The sequence below is a fragment of the Gopherus flavomarginatus genome, chromosome 10 (assembly GCF_025201925.1).
Source record: "Gopherus flavomarginatus isolate rGopFla2 chromosome 10, rGopFla2.mat.asm, whole genome shotgun sequence".
Classification (NCBI taxonomy): Eukaryota; Metazoa; Chordata; order Testudines; family Testudinidae; genus Gopherus; species Gopherus flavomarginatus.
In genome coordinates, this window is record NC_066626.1 from 68,510,696 (window position 1) to 68,521,126 (window position 10,431).

Sequence of the window (10,431 nt, forward strand, 5' to 3'; positions counted from 1 at the left end):
GCCTCACCGAGAGTCTGTTTTAATGTACCCTGCACGTGCCTTTCTCCGTATTGTGTCGGATACGTTGCTCCCATCGCTAAATACATTATAAATACTGGCTTAAAGTTTTAGCTTGATTTCAATCTGCATTAATCCTTCATCTTTGCTTCATTAAATTGATCCCTATGTGCACCTCATTATACTCTTTGAACAGCGTCAGATTGGCTAATCTCATTTACATTTTTAAATATGTTTTCAATTTCCTTCCAGCCTTCTGTATCTATGCCACACGATACTTCTGTGACTGTAAAGGAAGAATGAGAATTTACAAGATGAGGCTAATTTTGCAACAGCTAGTTTCTTTATCTCAAAAAAATGTAGAGGTTCCTTCCCCAGAGAAACCTCTCTTAAAATAGGTGCTGGTTAGACTGCAGGAGTTTCTGCTCAGTGTGTATATGGTACTCTGTTCAAACAGAGAACCGGTGCAAGCGAGGGTGTCTGAGATAAACCCCACTAAAGTCAAGTCGTTTACATGGGGGAAAGGGGATCGAGTCTGTAATAATCGGAGTTCATTACCTTTGCAATGCCTCGCATCTTTGCTCCAGGAATTGAAGATGCCTTCTCACTACCCCCACCCCCTACCTCTCTGCCTTCAAGCGGGTTCACGGTCCTTTGTGTCAACAAGCTCCCTCCACTTTCAGGACTGCAGTTCCCAGCACTTTTACTTGCAAGGCTTAGAGCAGAGGTGTTGTAAGCCCCTCTCTTCGTTAGCTGCACATGGTCTGAGTGTGTGTGTGTGTGTGTAAGCATCACTTAATCTTATATCTATATACGCACTTGTGTATATAGATCTATAGCTACACATGGTGCTTATATGGTATATGTGTGTGCATATCTACACACATATGTTCACATATACGTGTATGCACACCCACGTGCAAATATTGCATTGGTTTAGAAAATATCCCTGAACACGTTACGTTTCCTCATTACACAGAACTCAACATTCATTTGTGACACTCTTTGATGTGACAGGCAGGGGGGTCGCGTATGTCCAACGCGGACTGGAACAGTCTGTCCAGCGTCCCGTATGCAGTGTGTTGTGGGAAGTTATCGCACTAGCCAAATGGAACGATGGTCTTTCTCCTAGTCTTTAAATATCCGAAATTCTGAGCCCCGGGATCCTTCTCCAGTTTTCAGGTGTGGTCTCTCAAACCCTGAAGGCACGCAGGAACTAAACGTTGGCTCATGATAATCAAAATGGGTTTTCTAGGAAAGTAAAAAAAATTAATGTCATTGTAACATGTATATATATTAGAAACAGCGTCCTAAACAAAATCTCTTCTGTCTGAAAATACTGGTTTAAAGTGCTCTTTTGTTCTCCCTTTCCGAATTCTTATAATCAGCGGGGCTAGGAACAGATCATTTCTCCACTGAAACCCAGTCAGTGATCAGCTGAGGAATGTGTGTGTTTGTTTGTTTGTTTGTTTGTTTGTTTCCCTTGGAAAAAAGATGAGGGCAGGTTGCCAAGCACGTCCCATTCAAATTGGTTATTTAATCTGAGATTTGTGCGTGTTATTACAAAACAATTGATCCAATTTCATTACATTCCAATTTCATTACTTTCAATGAAGTCACCTAAATTAATGGGGTTTTTGCCCTGAGTGAGGAGTACAGAACCAGGAACTGAGAAGTAAGTGTGTGTGTGTGTACCCAAACAGCTGCATATAGTACTTAAAAAAACCCACACCATATATCTCACCTCCATACACAAAGACGCTATTGTACATTTATTAAAGACGTTTAAGATGGGGAAATATTAGCCTGTGTGTTGAAACGTAGTCCTTTTTGGTTACTTCCCTCTGCGTTCTGGGAAATTCAGTTGCTCAGTGTATATGAGTAAAATACTTAAACACACTTTTTGATTTTTTAAATTTATTTTGATTTGTTTGAAAAACAAAACCTTTTGTATCATAAGGTAAAATAATATTTATAAACGTTGGTGAGTGAAACTTGGTCAACCGCTGATATGTTTCTTTATATAAAACTCCTTTGTATAAACTATTATTGCTCTGAACTTTGTACCTTAATTAGACATGTTAGTATTAGAGGCTCTCCTTTCTCGCTGTATGCCACTTCCCTTAAGATCACAAAGTGTTGTGTATGTGTGAAAAATGCAGCACGAGGAAATAATAAGCTTTCCAGTCGTGTTTTGGTGACAAAGAAAGGAACAAATAAACACAAAAGGCAAAGCAAAAGAAGTCTATTGCTTGGACAAATTATGCAATTTTACTGCTGCCCAGTGGCAGTAACTGGAATTGGGTCATTTTAGGGACAACGTCAGCGAAATTCCAGTCACGTCCACTCTTGATATAAGGATGGTGTCCTCTTTAAAAATTGTTATGCAAAAGAGTCGAGTACGTGATCTTCTAGCAATAAAAGCAGCAAGCCAAATATTAGAGCACACGTCAATAATGTATGAACAGATTGAGAAACCCATCTCCCGGGCAATTACTTCAGCAATGGAAAATCGCTCTGTCCCCAAATTTCTAAAATAAAAAAGGAAATACAGCAAAAAGAAAGTGTTATGTTTGGTCTTCTCTGGGCCCTTTCCGTGGCAGGGGTTGTTCCAACCAGGGAATATGACTAAAGGGATATTATTTATATGTATACGTTCGTATTGTTGTACTAAATAGACACAGCATGCAAACTCCTGCCTGCTTGCATTTCTTTTTTGTCTTTGAATAGGGGGCAAATTGCGCTTCCGGATCTGTAATTCTCACAAAGAAGTAATAGAAAATGTTCCGTGGAAGGTGAGTGGAGGCGTCCCGCAGCAGAGATTTTTAAGTGGGTTTAGTAGTGATTTATGTGCGTGGAGTTTGGGGACTCCGCCCGGTGAGCACTCTTAAAAACTCTGTCAGTAAACATCGCAGCAGCCACGTCTTTCCTCTGCCTTTGAGACCCGATCCCGTGTTTAGAGCCGTCTTAGGTGCCAATAACATCAGCTGGGCTCTGCAGCCCTTGCTCAGGAGCCGATTCCGAGTGTGCAGGGGGAAAGCGCCACCTGTTGGCGGTCCGGGGAGATGCGCGGGCTGCATTTTGCTCGCTTAAGGCTGTGGAATTGAAGGAGGCGCAGAAATGTATCATTATTTTCGTCCAGAAGTTTGTACGTGTGTGTGAGAGAGAGAGATGTTTTGACACATTGGGATTGTCTGCGGGTCTGTATAGTAGAGAACAGCCTTATATTATTGCTTACTACTCTTTCCATGCCGTCCTGATTCTTGTCTAGAACATTTCCCCAATAGTTACCCCGCATGTCTTTTGGAAGGCTCCCCTCATCGGAAACTGGTGAGAGTGTAGCAAATGGCAAATAACTCTCTTCTTCTGGGGAATGGCTCCTGAGGGCACAAACAGTGAATTAGATGTTGGGTTAGTGATGTGCCCACTCTATCCCTTGGCCATCGGCACTCTCAACAATTCCTCTTTGACCCTAGACAGCTGTTAGAAGCAGGTCTCACCTCTGAATTTACTCAGCTCTGAGGACTGGTCATTAGGAATACTCTACCCGATGAACATGAAAATCTGGATCCAATGGATGTGGAGCGGGACAGTGTGTAAATTAGAAGAGATTTGTATAGCGCTCAAGATTGAATTCGTGATAATAATCTATCAAGACTCCATATCCCTTCCCATATGGAGCCTCAGGTCCTTGAGCAACCCAAGTGCCTAAGGAAGGAAGGCATGCAGCGTCCCAGCTACAGGACCTGCTTGTAAATACGTAAGGACTGGTGCTGATAACAGCTACGCCCAGTCCGCTGTATGGATCTGGCGGGAATCCTTTTCTTCGGACTTTTTCTGATGATGTCAATGAGCCAGTCGATGGAATCAACCGTCAAAGCAGCTCTAGTTGCTAGAGACCCATAAAACAGAGGGGAAGGGCAATGAACAGGGAACAAATACCGAGCAAAGTTCGGCGAGGATTTGTCCGTGGCCAGGTAACCAAATGGCAGTTCGAGTTGACAAATTAAATGAGTTCGCAATGCGAACAAAAATAAGAAATGTAAAAAGATAAACACAAGTAGGAAGACGGTGAGCGCTAAGGCAGGAAGTCTGTGAAAGGGTCCTCAGCGTGCCAGTGAATTCTTCACCGGAGCGTCTTCTAGACAGTCTGGAGGCGCCATTCAAAAATCAAAGGGTATTGGAGAGAGACAGCTGGTTTGGAGTCAGACTGGACTTCAAGAGAATGATTGGCAGATTACTTAATTATCTGATCTCACTTTACGGCAGGGTGGGTTTCATTTGGATATTAAAAAGTCAGTTAAACGGCAACAGAATGAAAAGAGACAGAGAGGGAACTGGACTTAAGATACTGTATGAAGAAAATGTGTAAGAAAGAAAAGATCAAGAATCCAGATCCAAACCCTAAGCTTCCTAATGCAACAATCGGATCTATCTATCGACCTACAGTAGAATATGGTGATAGATCCCTCTTTCCCCCCCTCCCCCCCCAAAAAAGAAATAAACCCAGAAAAGAGGACAGGAAGGCAGGCTTTCAAAGAGGAAAGCGAGGAGAAAATCCAAGCAGATAACCGGTTACTTCTTCCTTTCTCCTGCCTCTTCCATACTCCGATCCTCAGCACCCCAAAACAGGCAGAGGTTCTCTGCAAAGCGCATTGTCCCATGACCCGTTTCGTAAAGCAGATCTGGGCTTTAGCAGAAACAATTAAAACATCCCCGTCTGAAAAACCTGTTATTTGTGCACAGCAGACCGATTTACTATCTTCACTAGTTAATTGGATGGATTTGTTTTGATATCTTTACAAAGTAATTAGGTCTTGGTTTGTTGGGGTTTGAATTTTTGAACTAAGGGGTGTTTTACTCTCTCCCCAAGTTACAGACTGAACTAATTTGGGAATTAAGTTCATTAGGATCACATTTTACTAGCTAACATCTCCCCATCTTTTTTCCCAGGGAAGTTAGACAGCTCGGGGCAGATCCATCGTGGTCGTTCCACTGACTTCAAGAGAGCTCTGATCATTTAAACCAGCGGAGGATCTGCCCCCTAGAAATCGGCACACCTTCATCAAAGGGAGACTCCTAAGAGCAACGGCTGGGGAATTCCCTATCCAGACACCAGCTCTAATGCTCCTCATTGCTGACACAATTAGGTAGAAACTCATTACAAAGATGGGCACCCGGGGATTGCAAGTGGTCCAGCTGGAGACTGACAGTCCAGATGATTTGATATTCAAAAGAGCGGCTTGGAATTTACAGTCTGTTTGGCTAGAAACTTCGACACAGTTTGGTGCTATTGCTCACAAACGAGCCCCAACGTGGATGATCGTGTGAACAAGTTGGTTCTGCTTCTCTGTGCGCACACCGCATCTTGGACCCCATCTTTTCTGAGTCTGAAGATTGATTCCCTTCTTCTCTAGAGCTAGCAGAGGGCAGCTTTTTCTTAGCCATGCAGGACAGGCAGTTTCAGTTATACTGGACTCAGCCTGCTGGAAGCCTTGGATACATATTCTCTAGACTTAGAGCTTACTTCGTAGCGGGAAACTGTTGCTCCTTGGACTGAAAAAGTGACCTTTAGTGGACAATGAGCTTAATAACACTGGGTCACTTTTTCCACCTGGAGTGGTGATACAGCCACGCTCATTGACTGTGCAGCATATAGAGGTGGGTGTGTCGGACAGCCAGATTTCAGATCGTTTTACAGAGACAGATACTTCTCAGTGTTTACAAAGTTCCCTCTATCATATTGACAAGCACAAACATATCTGCATATTCCCTCGGTGTCGAAACTTCATATTCACTGATCAGCTAAAAAGAGATCACAGATCGCTAGACAATGTAATAACTGGAGGTCATTTCAAACACACAGAGAGATGCGGGTAGCTAGATACGACTAGGATAGATAAACTATAGATAAGATTGGAGGATAAAGACAGGTAATAGATTAGTAGAGCACTCTAGATAACGACACATTTCACGCTACTTCTAAAACAAGGAAACAAGACAAAAATAGCTATGCCAAAGAAAACTCTGGGAAATATAGTTTTGGGGGAATTCATCAACTCCCTGTCACCAGAGAAAAGATTTACAGTAAAAGACAACTTCTTTATGCAACGACTGGCATTGAACGTCGAAAGGATTCAAATTATTACTGTGATGGAAAGTGTAATGGGACGGACGCTAATTTCTGCCACCACTCACCATTATTTTTAAAATTAGTTGAGTTTGTTTACTGCGTAAAATAGCCACTTTAAGTTGAGATTCCTCTGTTAAGGGCAGTGCATTTGCGGGAGAAAGCGGTGTGTGTGTGTGTGTGTGTGTGTGTGTGTGTGTGTGTGTGTGTGTGTGTGTGTGTGTTTGAGTTGCTGCAAGTTAACCAGGTGCTGGGGTAAAAGAAAAGGAGACCAAAGAGAAAAAAAAAGGAAAGATGGAGCTGATTTTGAAACTGCGCGGTGACGCTGAGGAAGATCCTACTGTCTAAATAACTATTGTTTCCGTGCTGGTGAAGAATCCTAAAGCAAATCAGTCTTTCATTAGAGCGAGCAGACAGGAGCAATGCTTGGTGGTTTTGCCTCTTTAGGAACTTCTTCTTCTTGGAGTTATTCATCAAGAATGCAAGTGGTTAATTTCGTGTTTTAGAGCAAAGTAAAGTAGCCTCGAAACATTACAAGGAGAATGGCTAGAAACGTGGAAAGCGATCTTAAAAGCCATGGGCTCTCTTGTGGTCTGTAGGGGCTCATGTCCCTGCGGGGCTTGTTTCCCTGGGCTAACCTTCCTCCAGCTTGTTCATTTACTCAGCTCTTTCAAAGCACGCGTTTGTGCGCCCTTATCGGTGCTGGAGCGTCTAGCTTTGTCTCGAGACACATTTTGTATAGCGGCGTGTGTCCAAAAGTGTCAAAGAAAAAGATCAAATCGATGTTCAGAAAAGCGGTCCTAGTGTTGATTTGTCCGCATCTCGGCTCAGGGGAGATAGAAAGGAATCCCCTCCTGGCTAAGGTTTCTGAAGACAGGAGAGAAGCCAGCGTTTGCTAGATACCTACTCAAGAATCCCCCATCCAGCCGAGCCAGGTACCTTATAGAGGCGGAGGGTGGAGGGAGAGGGAGTGAAGGTGGCTGCGGGGGGGAAAGAGGTTGCCGTGGTTTCTGCCACTGTACCTGGGAAAGTTTTGAAACTGTCCCTGCCTCGTTTTCCGGTGCCTGGCTTTGAAGAACTGATATTTGATCAACTCTATAACCACCGTGATCATCATTTAAAAAAAAATACTGTCCTGTTCCCAGGAATATGCTCTGATTGCCTGGGCACGTGATGCTAATGAGTGCAGATGGTGCCGTTTACACTAGCAGAGACCAGGATTCAGCCAAAGGGTCGAGATGGGGGAAGCCCAGTGACAGAGTCTCCTTCCCTTCCTACAGCACAGCAGGGCCAGACCCCTCGGTCTTGAGGACTCCAGGATCGTAGCGTAAATCCGCAGCGCACAGGACACCTGCCCTGGTAGTCCCCACCCCACCCCTCAGCCAGCTCCTTCTGCCCCAGAGCCAGCTGCGGAGGGCAGCGGAGGCTCAAGCCAAAGGGAGCCGTGTCGGTGATGGCCTTCAGGCTTGGCTCAGGCTCCAGGGGAGCTGAGATCACCCCCGGCTGCCTCAGGACCTGCAGGCTCAAGGCGCCTCCTCCTGTTTCTGCCCTTTACACAAACCGAGGCGACAGCCAGGCAGGTGGCCCAGATCCGGGTGAACTCAGCTCTGGCTGCCCTCCGGACCACCTCGCCTCCCGAGCGCAGACACACCCTGCCACTGGACAGCCGGCAAGGTCACACTCCTCTGCAGTGCCCGGTCTGGCCTGGAGAACCCGGTCCTGCTGGCCAGGCCTTTCAGGTCAAACCCCAGAGCACCCCACCCTGCCCCCAGTCCAGCCAATAGCGGAATCTCCTTTGATTCCAAGGGAGCCGGGGTGCTGCTTTACCCCCTGGCTGGAAGTGGTTTCCATTATCTATGGGATTTACAGTTTGGTTCAGGGGCTCTCAGCTCCCCAACACTACAAATTGTCCCAGCGCCCCTGAAGGGCAGTGGGTTAAAGAGACATAGAGTGCAGGGCTCAGGCCTTGGATTGTATCTGTTCATCCTTCTTCAAGGCGTTCTTTGTTTAGGGAGCCTGCGGAAGGGCAGGCCGTCTGGGATCCAAAGTGACTGCACAGTGAGGAAAGGCAAGAGATTTCTGGGAGGTTTTGTCCACGGAAGCGCCTTTAAAAATGCCTTTGAACTATTTAAAACGGCCCTTTCCTTATTTAAAAGAAAACCATCGCAGAAGGGGTTGGAGATCTGAAAATTGCCCCCAATCCGAAGTAGTCCCCTGCTCTGGGCCCTGTCTGAAAGTGGAGCGGGGGAGCGAAATGCGCTCAGCTTGGCTGCAGAAGGAGTCTGCAGGGCTGTAAAATAAATAAATAACAACCCTGAATCTGAAGTTGACAGAAACATCTTGGGAGAGAGGCTGGCTTCTGCAGCCAAGACACCAAAGAGAAAGGGATTGAATCTGGATTGATTGATTTATGGAGGGGAGGGCAGGTGGGAAGGCCAGCTGGAATACTTTCTGGACTGGAGAATGACTTCACAATATTGTTGTCCACGTCACGTTGTGCATGCTATATATATATATATTTTTCATTGCCAATTGCTTGTGAAGGGAGGCGGAGAAGGCTATCCAGCACTTTTAAGATACATGCTAAAGCTGAGGGCTATTTCCAAGGTATGCCACAGGAAAATGGAACTAGCACTCCTAGCCCTGCAGCTAAATGGAGGGTCTCTCGCCAGGCTAACAACATCACATTCCTGAGCTAGACAAATGATGAAAAAGTTCCAGTCACTGTCTAATGAAAGGCCTCCATCTCCCTTCCCCAGAGGTTTCCGATGCACATATAATTAGCTCTCAATATTTCATGAATATGGGGTTGACTAATTCCTTTTCACTCGGGAGATTTCACATTCCGAGTTTTACCATCACTGGCACTTTGGATGAAGCCCCGAACATGGGAGAAGTTGTTGTCATTTGGAACTGTTTCTTCTACCTGGCTTTCAGATCACCTCTCAGCCCAGCTAGGCACAACTGTGAGCTACAAGGGGTGGCAAAGACCCAAAGTGAGGGACACAAAAAATGATTCATGCAGGAAACTGCTTGTGTGCTGTGGGATTCATTCCTTTAGCGCAAATAATTCTTTCTCTAGCCTATGTTTCAAGCTCTTTATTTCTAGGACATTTGGGTGGAATGGAGCTAATTTCTGGACTAAAAAGAGTGACATCACTGACCAACATGTGAGAGAGATGCTACAGAGCCTGTTTCCATCAAGATATTATGGAATACACCTCCATGTTCTCTTACAGTTTTCCGTAGTATTAGTTTAAAATTCTTCTGATTGTAAGTAAATGAAATAATATGAGTGAGAGCTGGCGATGCATCTCTTAAATGTAAAACAGGACACACCTCTCTTCTTAGTTTTCACTTAGTCCAATAAAACATAAGTTCTTTGAATCTGTTTCAGTTTTCATGTCTATCTCACTTTTCTTTGACAGGGCCTAAAATAATAATGGCTTTAGGAGGCAGTAAAAGTTTATTAGTGGTAGGCTAAGAGGCATATGGGTTTGGGCCAAGATTATCTAAAGTGACTAGTGATTTGGGGTGTTTCCATCATTCAGACTTGAGACATCTTACAGGGTGGTGGGTGCTCAGCACTTTCTGAAACCCAAGATGTCTTAAACTGGGTGCTTAAAAATGGAAGCAAGCCCAACTCATTAATCACTTTTGAAAATATTGCTGATAGAATTTTTTCCTGTTGTGTAGGAATTAAGATGCAAAGCCTATTGAAGTAAACGGAAAGGTTCCCTGATTGACTTTGCATCAGGTCCAAAGCAAGTCAGTAGGTTCCTGTCTCTGTGTGAAAAGCCCATTCAAGACAGTTGAAAGGTTCCAATGTATGTCAGTGAGCTTTGGATCAGGCCCCAAATCATTATAAATCTCTCCAAAACCAAAATAATTATTTAAAGATGATTTCTTTTGAGAAGGCAAAAATTTCCCTCATGAGCTACTCATGATCTTGTGCTTTAAAAAAGAGAAGACTAGAATGATGATCTCCTCTTTGTGACCTCCAAGGTTCTTCATATGGGTACTAGGTTGTGCCTGGAATTTTATGTCTATACTCAGACTCAAGCATCAGCCCAAACCCGCCTTCTGTCTACACACAAATCTCTCAGACTCTGGCTTGGACCCTAAGGGGCTGGAGGGCTTGAGCCCTATTGCTTTGCCGTGTACACTCAGCTTCCCCGGCCCCATTAACCCCCACTCAGATCCTGAGAGTCCACCAAAGTCCATCAATCCTATGGGCCAACTTCCTTTGTCTTCTCTATCAGAAGAATCTCCAGTTGACTCCAGGGAAATGGAAGCAGCCCTCC